The sequence below is a fragment of the Suncus etruscus genome, chromosome 5, assembly GCF_024139225.1.
Source record: "Suncus etruscus isolate mSunEtr1 chromosome 5, mSunEtr1.pri.cur, whole genome shotgun sequence".
NCBI classification, from domain to species: domain Eukaryota; kingdom Metazoa; phylum Chordata; class Mammalia; order Eulipotyphla; family Soricidae; genus Suncus; species Suncus etruscus.
In genome coordinates this window covers 98,635,354-98,651,845 of record NC_064852.1, presented here as the reverse complement: position 1 = coordinate 98,651,845, position 16,492 = coordinate 98,635,354, and the positions used below count along the sequence as shown (strand labels likewise).

At 39.3% G+C, this 16,492-nt stretch overlaps 1 protein-coding gene across 1 annotated transcript in view; it reads right to left on the bottom strand.

Moving 5' to 3' along the window:
* STK39 (serine/threonine kinase 39) overlaps nucleotides 1-16,492 on the bottom strand; it is a 308,961-nt gene that overhangs the window by 121,079 nt on the left and 171,390 nt on the right. The gene's annotated exons all lie outside the window — the stretch shown is intronic.

Genomic DNA, 16,492 nt, shown 5'->3' with positions numbered 1-16,492 from the left:
AAAACTTTAAGTGGAAACCTATTAACATAAACCCTTGTATTACAGATGAGATGATGAAAGTACAGAAAGTGACATTTGATATTACACAACTCTAAGGACAATATCAATTAAGGCAAGAAACACCATTATCAGACTTCCATTCATATAAATATTCTTAGCTCCTGAAATAATTGTAAAAAGAAGTTGTTCGATCTTTGAAAGACTATGGTGTGAAGAATGGGTATTACCCTTTATAAAAACTACTTAGCTCTAACATATGAGTTCCACTCATATAGCATTAACATGTAAAGGTAGCATTTATAGATATTGGATCAAATCTAAGTCATAAGCAATATAAGCTCCAAATCTGGTTTGATTTGAATTATCACAATATCATGTGGACCATAAAAGCCTGTTTAAACGATTTGAGCTCTAGAAAAAAAGTTAGATGAAAAGCCCTAAAGAGTTCTTCATAATTACAGTCATGATTTACTCTAAAAAAATAAAAAAAAAAATCTGTTACATCCCCACCACAAAATTTTTATTTTTACCCTATTTATCTCTGAAAGAATTCTACCATTTGCATTTTGAGTCACTGGAAAGACCTAATGATAGTGATTTTATGGGCTCTTCTATGTTCTGGCAAAGTACTGCAGGAAAAGACACGCTGAATGCACTTCAGGATTTTCGGAACAGATTGCTCATTTTGTTTTCACAAAATGCTATTTCTTGTTAATGTTATTCACTGTTAAGAGCAGGTTTACAGAGGAATATGTCACTTGGCCACTTGGGACCGAAAGTGCTATGGGGTCACCAGGGCTATAACTGGTAGTGCTCAGGGGATCATGGACTGCAGGCGATCAAATTCAGTGCCACTACCAGTTAAACCATATCCCTGATAACCTCCCACCCCCATTACTCCAGTTAAAGTTACAAACATACAGACATGGGGAGACAAAAAAAATTTCTGTGACAATCACAACAAAATTCTTTTCTTAGCAACAGTAATCATAGTGATAGCAACCAAAGTAAATCTGTTAATGACTACATTTAAGGAAAGAATTTTAAAGTCACATCCACAAAGCAAACTATTAACTAAAAAACTAATACATGAGAAATAAATTTGGGTATCAAGAGCAGCAAAATAAAACTCTGCCTTTGCTGAGACTATAGCCACAAACTACAGTTGAAGCATTAGTATTCCTGAGGTACTTGTCCCAAGAGATTCCACTACAGAAATCTCTCTGAAATTGGTATAGCTTCTTACCCTGAAATTTAGTGCATGTCTTTTTTTCTCCTCTCTATGTTTATAAGATCTGTCAGCTTTGTTTCTATAAGAAGTCCTCAACAACAGACAATAAAGTGGCCATCATCTTCCATTTCTATCTTATTTTAGAATCTGGCTGCCTTGCTCAACTTTATTGGCTGAAAAGAGTAAAAAATAAATCAAAATGTCTAGTGTTATAGACCTAGACATTGAAGTAAATAGTGGGATGATCGTCAAAGCAGTAAACAGTGGCTGGATAAACGTACAAAGTTGTTCAAGTTGACTAAGAATATTCAAAGTGGTGTGCTGAGTACAGTAAGTAGCCATGTCTGCCTTGAGGTCCTTAGCTCATCGACTGGAGCTTCTTTGGGACTGACTACATTACAGCACAAGCTAACAATGCAGCTAACTCAAGGAAAAGAGGGGCTAGGAAACTTTAATTTGATTCAGAGAGGGCACTGAAAGGGGTTGTTTTCAACCAGAGTTCTTGGGGCTTCAGGGTGGTGGTTTCTTAAGAAATGCAAGAGACCAAATAGCACAGGCTCAAAACAGCTCCCTCACTAATTTCCTGACTCCACTGGACTCAATATTCTTCATTTCACAGTGGTAAGGATAAGAATACAAGTACAGTAAAACGTGCTCTTCTCAGTTTACTTCCAAGGGGACCAATAATTTGAAGCAGCATTGAAAATCAGGTTTGATTCCATGCTCATGCAACACTGAGAGTTGTGGAAGGTACCAGAAAGCTATTTTCCCAGAGGAAAAGTCTAGGGGAAAGTTTGTAGCGATGACAGAAACTGTTTCCACCTTCTAGAGCCAAGGCAAATTTCCCATAACTTAAAAAATGTGACTCTTGGGGCCCAGAGAGATAGCTCAGCAGTGTTTGCCTTGCAAGCAGCCGATCCAGGACCAAAGGTGGTTGGTTCGAATCCCGGTGTCCCATATGGTCCCCCGTGCCTGCCAGGAGCTATTTCTGAGCAGACAGCCAGGAGTAACCCCTGAGCACCGCCAGGTGTGACCCAAAAACCAAAAAAAAAAAAAAAAAAAAAAAGTGACTCTTATTCAGAAACTAAGGAAATCATCTATGAAATAAAAAAGAAATGTTCAATAGCTTCTCTCTGTTCAATTCCCTACAATGCAGAAAACGGATGGCTATTTACCCTCCAAATTCTGATTGCACGACTTACATTTTTCTGGTTCTATTAAATTATTAACTCACTAGTAAAACCAAAAGGTGGAAGGATGCATAGTACTCTTCATTTTCTCAGTCAGGGATTTAAAACAGTAATCCATTCCTTCTCAGGAAAATGAACTCCAGTTGGGTAAAAGGGTTATTCATAAGCCCACACATCCCTGAGGTGGGAGCTGGCAATAGGGAGGTTAGAAGAAATTTTACATTCCAAAGACTAAACATAAATTACAATAAAAAAATTCTACTTATAGCATAAAAGTACTATTTTCTTTATTTTTTTTAGAAACAGCTTCTTTATAAAATCCACTAAAGAAATGTACTGGAGATCCAATGGTAGACTCAGACAGGAGGCCTGGGGTTAGATGTCAAAGGCAGTGCCAGGATGGAGCAAGAGAACAAGAGGAAAGCTCAGGGAGCTATATAGTATAGGTTTTCTTCCCGATGCCCAAAGAGAAAGGGAACATAGGAAGTATAAGAGCCAAAGAACTATCTAGGTCTTCAATGTGTCAGAAATCAACAGTTGCTTCTTTGACATGCTCTGGAACAAGGGTGAAAAAGACCCAAAGAAATACTAAGATTCAGTTGCATTTGCCCAATCCTACATACCCTCTTTTTTTCCCAAGGCACCTGCCCAGTTTCTTCCATAACCAACTTCACATCTCCTGGAAGTGGGATTTCAGAAACCCCTGGGAAGGGTGCTCCACATCCCAGGCACTTCTGCACTCTACTTTCACTTCTGACCTGCAGGACTTACTGCGCACCTGGGCTGCAGCCTGAACCATAGGAAGCAAGAAGCTTGGTTGTCTCTCAGGAAGCAAGCACTGGACACAGCAGAAAGCAGCACCCAGCAGCGTAGCTGTGAGGAGGCATTCCACTGACCCAAAGAATAAAAAATGTTTCTAATCAATTGCTATTTAGAATGGCCTTGAGGCACTGACAAGCAAACAAAGAGCCTCCTAAATCATCAAAAATTAACCAGCACAGTGTGACTCAGAGTAAGGCCTCAACAGCAAACATTTTACCATACATGAGACACTGACTTTGTTCCCTGTGGCCAGCATCTCAGTCCCCACCCACTGCCCATCCTGGAGCTGTTTACCTCCATCCATCACCTCCATCTTCTCTTTCATCAATCCCAGCCTTACCCCATCATACAATGCCTGGAACGTGCAGTTTTCTCTCAGGAGGCTCTTTCATCATTCCCCCACATGACTTGCCACACCCCATGGTCCAATCCACACGCCCACTGCAAAGCTTCAGTCTGGTGCCCTTAGCAATGGTCACTAGCCACTGTATGCCATACTACAACCCTGTCACTCACAAAATTGTGGTCCCTGAATTAGTAACAGAGCACCATTTGAGAGCTTTTTAGAAATTCTGAACCCCCTTCCATCCCCATACACCCCTGTTAAATCAGACTTCTTCCTCTGACAAGATCCCAATGAGAATCATATTCTCCTTCCAGCACTACACTGGACAACCTTTTTGCCACATTGCCTCTATACAACCTGAAGTACCAGTTGTGGTAAGACTCGCGCTGCTACATTTTGAGCATTTTAGACATACTGAGTAGTGTAGTTCTCACAGCAGCCCTGAAAACTCAATCTCCTTTTATTCACCACTTCCTTGGGAAGTTCCACATTCCATCTATGTACTCTTGCAGGAGTCAGGAGTCTGACCTCATCTCTCTTTCTGGCTAAGTTCTGCCACAGCAGTATCCTTTCACACAACGCCTTCAAATTATGTTCCCTTACTGCAAGCTATGCCACAACTTAAGATCTCAAACTGCTCCTTCTGAGCTTTCTCACATTCTCACTCCACTTAGCCACTTTCTGCCCCTTCTTCTTTTAAAAGTCCAATGTGTCCTGCAGTGCTCCGGTGCTCTCCATTTATCCAATCCAGTGCTTCCTCTAGTAATAATATCACTCCCTGAAAGGTGTTAGAACAACTTAGATGGGTGGTAGTAGTGCAATTAAAAAAAAGCACTTTCTATTCATTTGATTAAAGAAAATGAATTTCTATGAGGCTACTGAATAATATTTCTTCTAAAATGGACCAGAGGCCAACTAAGTTCAGGAACCTGATCTGTTCACTTATTCATTCCATTAACGTACAAACCAGATCATCTAGCAATCATCATGAACATGTTCAAGTTCCTCCTATATTTTTAATCCACAACAGGGGATTTAAGGCTATGCTTGAATTTAATTTCTTGCTTAACCAAACAATCTTGGTCATAATTTTCCTACAAATTGTGTGTGTGTATACATTTACTTTCTCAGGCCACCTTGCTCTTAATTCTCTATAAAATATGTCATCTGTTCTAATCTGCTACCAAACTCTTTTCTCTCTCTCTCCTCTCCTTGGAATTGTCCGTTCGTGACTCAGCTCTGTTGCCATAATGTTACCTTGTAAACAGAGCCAAGTACCATTTTTCAATGTCATGCTCCTGGAAACCTGTGTTCACATTTCATCTTCTGTCTTCTACCACTTATCTCCCAGTGCTCTGAGATCCAAGAACTCAGAACTAAGTTCTAACTTAGAACTAAATGGCTATTCTTATTCCACCAGACATTAACCCCTTCCTGAGTGAGTCCACTTTCTCCACGGCCTCCTCTCCATTGCTAGCACTGACAATTTTGAATTTTTTTTCTTAGCCTTCCTTTACAAATACTGTTGTTTATTCAACACTTATTTATAAATAATTGGTCATGAAACACATTTGTGTGTGTTTACTGCCCGAGCCCCATACTGACACTCCTCTAGTGGTAGCCTCCTGCCTTATGCCTCTTTGTTGAAGCTGGGCTATAACAGCCCAGGAGAGGCCAGTGTTAAAATTTTGGAAAACTGACAAGACTTCACATAGTTTAATTCATCCACCCAAGGAGTTGTGCTTTTGGTAGTTTGCAGTAATTTACCATCACACACAGACTAAGTTTCTGTCCATGGAAGCATTATAAAATGAGACAAAGACATTCAACAAGAACTTACTGGTTATTCCTGAGAATAAATCCTTTACAGTAACAAAAATCTTTTACTCTCAAATTTCACCTTTAAAAGCAGCACACAACTGGAATTTCATGTACCAAACATATACCAATGTAAGCACTAGAGAATAAAAAAATAACATTACTCAAGCAAATACATGTGGCTGGATCAACATTTCTCATACAAGCATTATGAGGAAACTGCCATTTTTAATGTGAATTAAAGAGAATGCCCTATGAAATCCTATGCGAGTTGATTTTTAAAAATGACTTTAAATGCTGCAAAAGTATTACTTCATACCAAATAATAAAGTAAATGGCATTTAGAATGTTTAAATAATAGTAAATAAAATTGTTTTAAATATCCTAATATCCATAGGGATTTTATATTTTCATCTATGTCTCTAAGGTTCATATGTTAAAAATGGCCACAGAAATTTTTAATCCTTAAACTTAGAAAAAAAAGTAGAAAATGATGTTCATTTCCTTTATAATTACAACTGCATGGTAAAGCTAACAAATGAAATCAAGTATTTTATACATAATGCCTTTCCATAATAAAAATACCATTTCTTGTCAGCTAAAACATGAAGTTAGGTTTCAAATTTTCTATAAATCTAAATATAACAATAGACTGATATAAACAAATGTCTTTGAGAAGCAATCTTGTTTAAACCAATTTGAATGTTGATTGATAGAATATTTGAGAGAAGTAAACTGTAACAGATGGAGATCTATATACTGGTCAGCTTACATTTGTTTGTACCTTTTAATCTAAGAAAAAAGAAATAACAGAAACATATTACTTCTTCTTAGCATGATTACAGACATTGTGTCTATCATTATCTGGATATTGGGTTAACAATTGGCACAGAGTTTTATTTCAATCATAAAGAACTGCACACTAAATTCCATTTTGGGTTGAAAAAAGAAAAGCCTCCAGATTTCCCTTATATACCACAACACTGAAACAGAGAAAACTCAAATATGATGCCTGGCACATAATTAAGTCAGGATGTGTAAATGCTATTATTCTTAATATACTTTGTCATTTGTCAAAAACCAATCAGTCCAGTGTAGAGTCCTGAATATTTTACATCCACAGCTGCCATTACACTAAGCCAGGCTCTCTTAAATGTGGATCCCTTGTATCTCATATTAAAACAAAATATTCATCAACTTCCTGGTATATAGCTTATTGTCTAGTTTATCTTTCATGCCACCATTAGTTATACAAAGTTTTTTCTCAAAGTAAAAACTGAACAAGGTTTCACTGTTGAATGAGACCTACAAAATGAATTTTGACACCTTAATATTCAAGTCTTTCCAGGTTCTGACCCCAAATTACTTTCCAAGACTTATTTCCCACCTTATTTATGTACCCCACAATCCAGCTGTACACAAATCCCATATTTTTAGAATTCTCCAGTTTCACATTTATACCCTTGCCTTCATCAGTCCTTCGAAATTCTTCTCTTCTAATTCAAATAATCTCTAGAAAATACCTTCATTGGAATTTTGCCTGCACCTTTATATCATTCTACTCTGTAATTCATTCAAAAGATGACATACCTAGTTGTATGTTCCTTATGGGAAAAGAGCTGGCAGCTTTAATCTCTCTTAAGAATCATTTATTTGTTTCTCCTTTCAACAAGTTGTATTTAATAATATCTACCTTTCTGTTAAATTCTAGACAAGAGACAAATAAAGCAAAACTAAACCCTGGAGCAGTCCACATTCATAAAGGTGGACAGACACTGAAGCTACCAGTTTGCACAGAATGTGAGTGCCACTAAAGACACGAATGCTGTGAGATCACAGGAGAGAGAATGGATGACCACCTGCCAACGGCCAGCACCAAAGGCTGGTTGTCATGGGCTAATAAGAGACAACTCAGCAGGCAGAGCTCACAGATATCCATCCAGAGAAATGCTGGTAACTGAGTTCTGTTGCCTTGAGCATGTGACTACTTCCCCAAGCAACAAACTCAAAAGGTAGATTTAAGGGAACAGCTTAGAATGAGTCAACAATCTTTACAGTAACATTGGCTGGTACAAAGGCCCAATGGAACTGGGCAAGTAAAGAATGATACCCCACAGGGTGGACAATATGCATCTTTTCTGGGGGTGGGGCAGGGCGAGAACTGACAGAACTGAGATGCTCTCCTTTGTTTCCGTTGTATGCTACTTACAGAGATTTTTTTAAAAATGCTTTTATGCCAATATACAACGTAGTGTTCACAAGATTGCCAATTTTGGGTTGGTCAGTTGGTTGGTACTTCTGCTGGGTGGGGAGGGAATGTTTGTGCCAGTACCACAGGAGTTCTTCCTGGCTCTGAACTCAGAAATGACCTGTAGTTGTGCTCAGGACACATTATGCAGTGTTGGGGATTGGAACTGGCAAATGCCTTAAGTCCATTAAGTCAATTACTATCTTCTCTCTGGACCCAAGTATGTGTAGTAAAAACTACACATATTTTTTTCTGCACAGCCTTATAATAAATGTCTTTGTGATACTGCCCAAGAGGTCATATCCTTCACTAAGTTAGAGTTTAGAATTCAGAAGGTGGGAAAACACAAAAGAATTTTGAATGGGTGCTCCAAGATCCTGGTGGTGCTCCTGATTCCTGGTGGCAGAGCCAAGCCTATACCCACACTTAAGGGTGGCAAAAGACAAAGCACTGTTAAGGGGTCAAGGAGCATCTTGTCCATAAATAATCACCCCCAAACTCTGCAGCCAAAAGCAGAAACCCCTGTTAAAAGGCTGTCACATTAAGCTTCGATGGTGGTTTTGGGCCCTACTACAAGTGCTCCAGTTCTACTACAAGTGCTCCAGAAAAAAGTTTTTCTTTATTTCCTTGTTTTTGTTTTTGAATAACAGCTGGTAGTGCTCAGGGCCTACTTCTGGCTCTGTGCTCAGGGATCATTCTTGGCAGGGCTCATGGGGACCAAACTGGATGCCAAGTTTTAAAACTAGGTTGGCCACATGTATGGCAAGCTAACTTTATCCACATATAATCTTTCCTTCCCACAATTCTCAAATTTTTATTTTTTGTTTGAGGAAATACAATACATTGAGTGATACTCAGGGCTTACTCTTGGCTCTGTACTCAGGAAGCACTTTTAGCACTGCTCAAGGGACCATACATAGTATCAGTGATAAGGCCTGTGTTGGTCATGTGCAAAGCCTTACTTGCTATACCATTTCTCTGCCCCAAGTCTCAAAATTTCACAAATGACCAGAGCAAGGATCCAATCCAGGAAAGATCTAAGGCAGAACCTCGTATGCCCTAAAACATATCTATGACATGCTCTACAAAAACTGTGTATACACTGATGAAACTTTTAAAAAGCTTAAAGGTATTGCACCCTGCCCTACCCCAGTCCCTGCCAATGAAAACAAGGTAGTCAGAGCATCTTTTTATGGGCATAATTTTACTGCAGTGAACCAAAAAGATTCACGGACAACCCACAAAGTTTCAGGGATATTTATACTTATGAGATTATTGCCACGACAAAAGAAGAGAAACAGAAAATTCAGCATGAAAAGAGCCTTTGACTCCCTAAACATTGATGGGCAAGAAGCACTCTGAGGCTCCTCAGCTGCAAATAACAGCTCTGGATGGGTGACTTGAAGAGCTGAGGTAAGAGACCATAGAGTGGAACTAAGAGACAGAGAAGAGCATTTTAGAAACTGGTTATATGCACCTGGCCTGATATTCCACCTATGTGCTGCCTGCTTTCCACTTTTAGACTGGCCTTCAGTGTGCCTCCTGCTACATTTGAAGCATGCATGTAGCAGATCACTTGCCTCTTTAGTTCACAGTTTCATTGATAGTTTCATCCAATCAACTCTGTGCCTGAGCTAGAAGCTTCAGAAGAAGAGACTTCTGGAAGGTCTTAGAAGGTGACTCTCAGAAATTGCCAAAATGTAAATTTTGCCCTTGGAGGAGATGTGAAGTATTGATATCAGAAGAAAGATACCAATGCTCCTCAGAATAAAGACTACAGCTGTGTCTTATTCAAAGACATTCAAAGTAATATCTCCTATCTTAGATGTTCTAGAATCTGTCACTTGTCTATGAAGACAAAGAAATTCAGGGCCAGCTCCACATTTCTAGCTGGGTTTGCATTTCACCTGGGATCAAGGACATCAAGCAGTGAGCTTCCCAGCTAGGCAAGAAAAGGTGATAGTCTGTTGCTGCCATGAATGACTGCTCTCAAGCGACCCCAAAACTCAGCCCCATGGGAAGACTTGGTCATCTGATCAAACCTGTTCTGCAGGAGGCCAGAGACCAATCTGTTCAGGCACACCCAAACCACTGACCCACAGGAAGAAAACCTAATGACTGCTGTTTTAAGCTAAGTTTAAGATAGTCTGTTACATGACAGGATCATCAGAATCAGGATAGTGATCAACCAAATTTAATTTTTACTAAGTATATGTTAATAACTGATCTTACAGGATATCCTGCAAATAACAGGTTCCAACACCCTTTGCTTCTTGGCTAGTGTTTTCCAAGTGTGTACAACCTGGAGCTCTCAGCACTCAAATTTTAATTTATAGTTCAAGATTTCCCATGCAAAAGTACCCTGTTATCACAGTCTGACATACAAAAAGGGAAATATAAGCCCATGTTTATTAATTATAGATAAGTGACTACAGCTGAATTGTGAACCTATTTGCCAGTAGCTCATGCTAACAATTTTTGACCTTTTAAAATTCAATGCTTATGTAGTTCTGCTAAAATATGGCAGTCCCTATTTCTAAGTATGTGAAAGGACAGAACAAAGGAATTATGGTATTAAAATACTCTGAGGTAATAAGAAAAAAGAAAAACCCTTGAGAATCAAAGAATTTTTTAAAATTCAATAATAACAATTCAAAAATTTGGGCTAATTTAATGAAAGATATGCCTGTAGCAACATTCACTAAAGCTTTAACATTTTCTAATGAAAAAAAAATAAAATTTGATGAATGTTGCTCTTCAAACAAGGATAATGGAATTTTGTGACTGGAAATCTAAGATGAAAGAGCAAAAGCCTAAAAAAAAAAATGCCCTGGAAGCTGGAAAGGAGTCATTCTGATGCTGCAGCACAAAACACAGAAATGCAATTAGATTTTTTGTTCTTTTTCAGTCCTATCAAACCTCCAATATGGCGTGTCCCCAAGTTAGGTGACAAAGAACAATGACAACAGCTAAGAGCCAAGAAAGTAGCATCCACTTTTGCAACTATTGTCTTTGGAAATTAAAAAGCTCCTGTTGGAGTGGGTGCCAAGCATATCTGTAACTTTTTTTCTTAATAAAGAAAACAATGGGGACATTCTGTCCTGGTAAGACAAATAATACAGATAAGAAACCAAACAATTCATGTACAACCAAAAGAAAAAGGAGAGAAAATAAAGGTTTGGTATTAGGACAGAGTGGAGGTGCAGCTTAATTTTCAAGTAAAATGCAGACATAGAGTAGGGGGGAGGGCTGAGGAAGAAGAACCTTCCCCAATACTGAGCACAGCTACATGAAACTGTGTGGCCCAGGTTTCTAACAAAGGCTCCAATGTGTATCAGGAAGTTTTAAGGGTTTAGCTTTCTATGCCTGAATCTTCTGTATTTCAATTAAACACCAATCTAGGTATTGCTAGGAAGGCAGTTAGTAAAAATAATGAAGTTAGGGGCCGGGCGGTGGCACTAAAGGTAAGGTGCCTGCCTTGCCTGCGCTAGCCTTGGACGGACCGAGGTTCGATCCCCCGGTGTCCCATATGGTCCCCCAAGCCAGGAGCAACTTCTGAGCACATAGCCAGGAGTAACCCCTGAGTGTTACCGGGTGTGGCCCAAAAACCAAAAAAAAAAAAATAATAATAATAATAATGAAGTTAATTAAACAAAGAAAATGGGGCCAGACAGATAGATAGTATGGTGAGTGGGCCATTTGCCTTGCACACACCAACTCAAGTTCAATCTCGAGCATCTTATTTGGCCCCCAGATCACCACCAGAAATGATTTCCAAGTGCTGAGCTACAAGTAACCAATGAGCATCATTGGATGTTGCCTGATGCCCCACCCCTGAAAAACAAACAAACAAAAGCAAAACAGGGAAACTATCCTTTATCTCTTTAAACAAGCCTATCTCAATCAACTAAAAAAGCTGGGTTGAGGTTTTTCTGAAGAAAAAAAGAATTCTATTTATAGAAAAGGGTTTCAGTTATTGCCAGATTTCCACCCAACTTGCCTTTTCAGTGGGTCTGTCTTATGGATTTCAAACTCACTGAGCCTGTTCCCATACTCACGAAAGCCAATTCCTCACAGTAAATCTCTTTATATATCTTCGACTGTTTCTCCAGTTGAAACCTGACTGATACAATCACACTGGATTCAGTAGCTTCAGGATTGGTATTGGAACAAAAGGCAAATTGGCCAACAGAAGAGCAATACCAATAACAGCATCCAGTGATTGATGTTAAAGGAATTCATTAATGTCTACACAATAAAATATGAAGTTTGCAAAAAATTATTAAAACAAAATAATCAAAGAGATATCAGCTACCAAAACTTACTATGAATTCTTACCTTAAGAGACCTAACAAAGATTAGGGTCAGTTATTAACCTCATTAATGCTAACTCTGAGCAACATACTGTACATTATACCATCCTGCAATAGCTAAATCAGGAAGCCTGCCAGGGATTCATAACAAATAGATAAATGTAATGAGTTTAAGGGAATAAATATGTGTGTGTGTGTGTGTGTGTGTGTGTGTATATATATATATATATAGCAAAACAAGCATGTTATAGGCAAAGTACTTATAACATAATTTTGTTAACATATAAGTTTTAAAATATACACAAATACAAACTTTTTTTTGTTTTTTCTCCTTCGGCCATACCCGATGACGCTCAGGGATTGTTACTCCTGGCTATGCACTCAGAAATTGCTCCTGGCTTGGGGGACCATATGGGACACTGGGGATCGAACCAAGGTACATCCTGGGTCAACTGTGTACAAGGCAAGCGCCCTGCTGCTGCGCTACCGCTCCAGTCCCATATACAAACATTTTTAAATAATGTAAATATCAACACCAAGGACAATGCCCTACAGGCACATTTTAGCTATTACTCAATTTGTAAATCCTAATAAATGTCAACAACAAATTCTCTGAAAAAGGAGTTTCTTAAAACTAACACATGTTCAGGACCGGAATGATAGTACAGCAGATAGAGAGGGTATTTTGCCTTTTACATAGCCAACCCAGTTCAATCCTTGGCATCCCATATGGTCCCCTAAGAAATGCCATGGATTAATTCCTGAGTACAAATCCAGGAGTGAGGCCTGAGCATTGCCAGGTGCAGCCTCAAAACAAAACAAAAAAAGTAACATATGCCCAAGCTCTCTCTATAGAGGAATTGCTTCTGTTGTATCACTTGGAGATAGAGCTCTTTTTCTGCAAGTCAAAAAAAGCATGGAAAGGAGTTGCTATTCCTGCCAGTCAGTAGGTTTTATAGTTTTTCACTGTTTATTAAGGTGTGAGGCCCAAAGAAAAAGCACTTTTGCTTTTCAGTTTTAAAAAAAATGCTTCCAATTATTGAATGATATTCAATCAGTAACATATATCAAAAAGATTATCAAAACATATTAGGTGGAAAAAGCAAGGAGTAAGCTAAGTAGAAAAAAAAGTAGGGAGAGAACAGTGTTTGTGAGCACATAAAAAAAAGAAGAGCAGATACATGCCCTCATATCCAGATGTACTTTTATATTTGCACACTGCATATCTGGTAAGAGTTGTAAGATGCGAGGAGGACACTTTTTCCACAATATCATACACTTTTAAGGAAACCCAACAAATAAAACCCTCCTCCACAGTTCAGAATTAATTTGGAAATGTTCTCCCTCTCTCCCTAGTGCAGAGTTAATTTAAAAACAAGAGTCATATGCATAAAGGGGTCAAAGCATCAACCATTTTAAATACTGCAGTCTAAGAATATGGCAATATGCAGTCTGAGAATATATGGCAGTATTTATGGCAATAAATACTGAGCAAGTAAATACTGCAATACTGGGTTTGGCTAAGTCTTACCTAACCAATTAACAGGGTAGCAGATCAGAACATTCCTTTCTCACACAAACAAGGTTAGTCTGACCAGAGCACCTCTGTTGGGGGACAGGGCTGATTTCTGGAGTCAAGAATAAATAGGGATTGGGTCACATAAGCCCAAAATCTCCCTCCAAGCTTAACAATCAGATAAGAGCCAGGGCTTAAAAAAATGGCCAAAAATGTTTTGCTAAACAATGCAGACAACCCTTCACACAATATATAATTTTTAAAGGCAGGAGAGATGGCTCAAAGGGCTGAGCATCACATAATGTCCCCTCAGCACATGGCAAAAATGACCTCTGAGCACATCAAAGCCAGAAGTTAACCCTGTGTATCATATGTGAATTGCAAACCAAAAACTGCAAAATAACTAATTTTGGGATTAGTTTGTGAGTAACTAATTCATGCAACTTGAACATACATCAATGGATCAAGAAGCCATTATGCACATGTACATACTCAATGGAATATTATTCTCCTATTTAAAATAACATGAACAACTCTGTGCCTCTATGGGAGAAATGAATGGAACTTTTAAAATTTAGGCTAAGTGAAATTAGGAAGTGAAAGACAGCTACCACATGGCTTAACACACATGTAATATACAAATAACTAAAGCAAATGATCTGAAAAAGAAAAAAGAATAAGAAAACAGAGTCCAAAGCAACAATACAGTGGTAGAGAGCTTGCCTTATACACAGCTGGCTTGGGTTTGATCCCCGGCATCCCATGTGGTACCCAGAACCTAGCAGTAATCCCTGAGATAAGAACCAGGCCTGAATACCTCTGGATATGGTCCAAAAGTAAACAAACAAAAACATAAGAAAACAATTCTTAAACCTAGTAAAAACTGTGGTGGTCATTTGAGGGAAACGGAAAAGGAGATGGATGGGGAAACAGTAGAAGTCTCAGTCCAATTAAGTGATGCTGCTGCAATTCTCATGGTGGGTGCAGTGAGTTCTTACACACAGGTGTGAAGCTCAGCTCAAGATTCTGGAATACCACTATAAACCAATTATAAAATAATAACTAGTTCCTACTCCTAAGTTAGAATTTAGATTTCTTTTTCTAGGGGCAAAACTATAGTGATGCCTAAAAATATACTCAAAATATAAAAAGGGGGGGAGAAGCTGAAAATGCTGGGGAGTGAGTAGAGGAGGGAGCAATGATAGTACTAGTGATAAGGTGCTTGCCTTGCACATATCCAACACAAGTTCTTTCCTGGCACCACAGAAAAGGACCCCCAGCACTGCCAAGAATGATCCCTGAGAGCAAACAACACCCACTCTGATGGGATAATATAGACCATAGGTATAGGATGTAGTTAAGTCTATTCTGATCCTTAAAGTATCTTTAGCAGGTAGCAATTATCTATTTGTTGAATAAATGACAGAACATTTCCTGCTGCCCTTAAGCTTTGTCCAAGCAAACTTTGCACCAAGAGGGATCCTCCTAGCTAGCCAGAGAACTTCCACTATTCTTCTGTTAAGTGATGGTGACAGAGCATAAGAATGGCTGAAGTGCTATGAAGGAAAAGACAAGGTCTAGGTCACTTTAGCTCTTAAAATCTTTAAAAGCTAGATTCATAATCTCCAGACTGAGAACCTCATGAACCAAGCAGAAAACCTTGCTTTATGAGAACATGCTCTGGCCCATGAACCAGCACTAGTCCATAATAGGGATATAAGACATCTTGACTGAATCAACTAGTGAAGTCAACCTGGATTGAAACAAAGAGCTGGTAAAGTTCAGGGCCAGGGGTTTGCCTCAGCCTGCAGTTCAAAGGCATTTGATCACATTCCTAGAAAATAACTGTCCTGTGCCACCACAGGCCCTATGGGACTGCTAAAGTGGCTCAATGCCATGGTCTTGGGGAGACTAAAGGGCTTAATTTATTCTACTTACTTAAGTAAAGCAGCGGTTGCTGTCAAGCAAACTCTGGGCTTCCTACAAAGCCTCTGAAGAGCCAACGAGGCAAGGCAGAGAGGAAATGCCAAACACAACAAAGCTGATGATCAAAATGGATGGGCCCATCTGCCTTTGAAATGCCATGCTAACATCTGACTGCACTGGGAAGGATTCAGAGAGCAGACAAAACCGTGGCAGCTCCCGGGACATCGTGTTCCCATTGTCACCAACTCATTTCCCAGTCCTGCTGTTTGCAAAGGGCAGAGACAGCAGAAAGGAGTAGAGAAAGGAACAAACACACACTGAGCAGAGTTGCACAGAGCAGACTGCACTCTGATCAGAAAAAGTAAAGAGCACTGGAGAGATGGTGCAGTGGGTAAGGCAAGTAACCCCAGTTCAATCCCAAGCACCACCTATCTCAACCCCCACCCCCCAAAAAAAGAAAAGTGAAAAAATATGAAGTACAAACCAGAATACACAAGATAGCAGCAGATCAATGACCATCTAACATGAACAGTCTCTGCAGAAACACATCTTATCTTTGGCTCCTCATCTCCCCATTTCATCTCTAGGTATCTAATTCATTCAAAAGTGCCATATTGCATGATCCCTTGAACATTTAGTGGCAGTAACCCCTGAAGAGGAGCCCTCAGGTAAGGCCAAATATAACCCAAAATACAAAGCTGAAGTATCAAATACAGGGGACAAGGAATCCACTGTGGTTCTTTTCACTGGAGGGGAAAAGTATCAGAAGAGGAATAAGAAAGCAACATGTTGTTACCCAGGACCTAGGGTCAGAATTACTACCCCAACACCCCACACCCGAACACACACACACACCCATCTCACATACATATGTGCCTGCCTCTGGCTCTTGGGCACAGTTGTTAAGATCTATAGAGTAGAAAGGAGAAAGTCTCACGCCACATGCATATAAGGAGAAAGTCTCACGCCACATGCATACAATAGTGACAGCAGTATCGAGAATGAGTCAGAAACCCACCAGGAGTGATCTCTGAGAAGGTAACTAGGCATAAGACCTAAGCACAGCTGGGTATGCCAAAAGA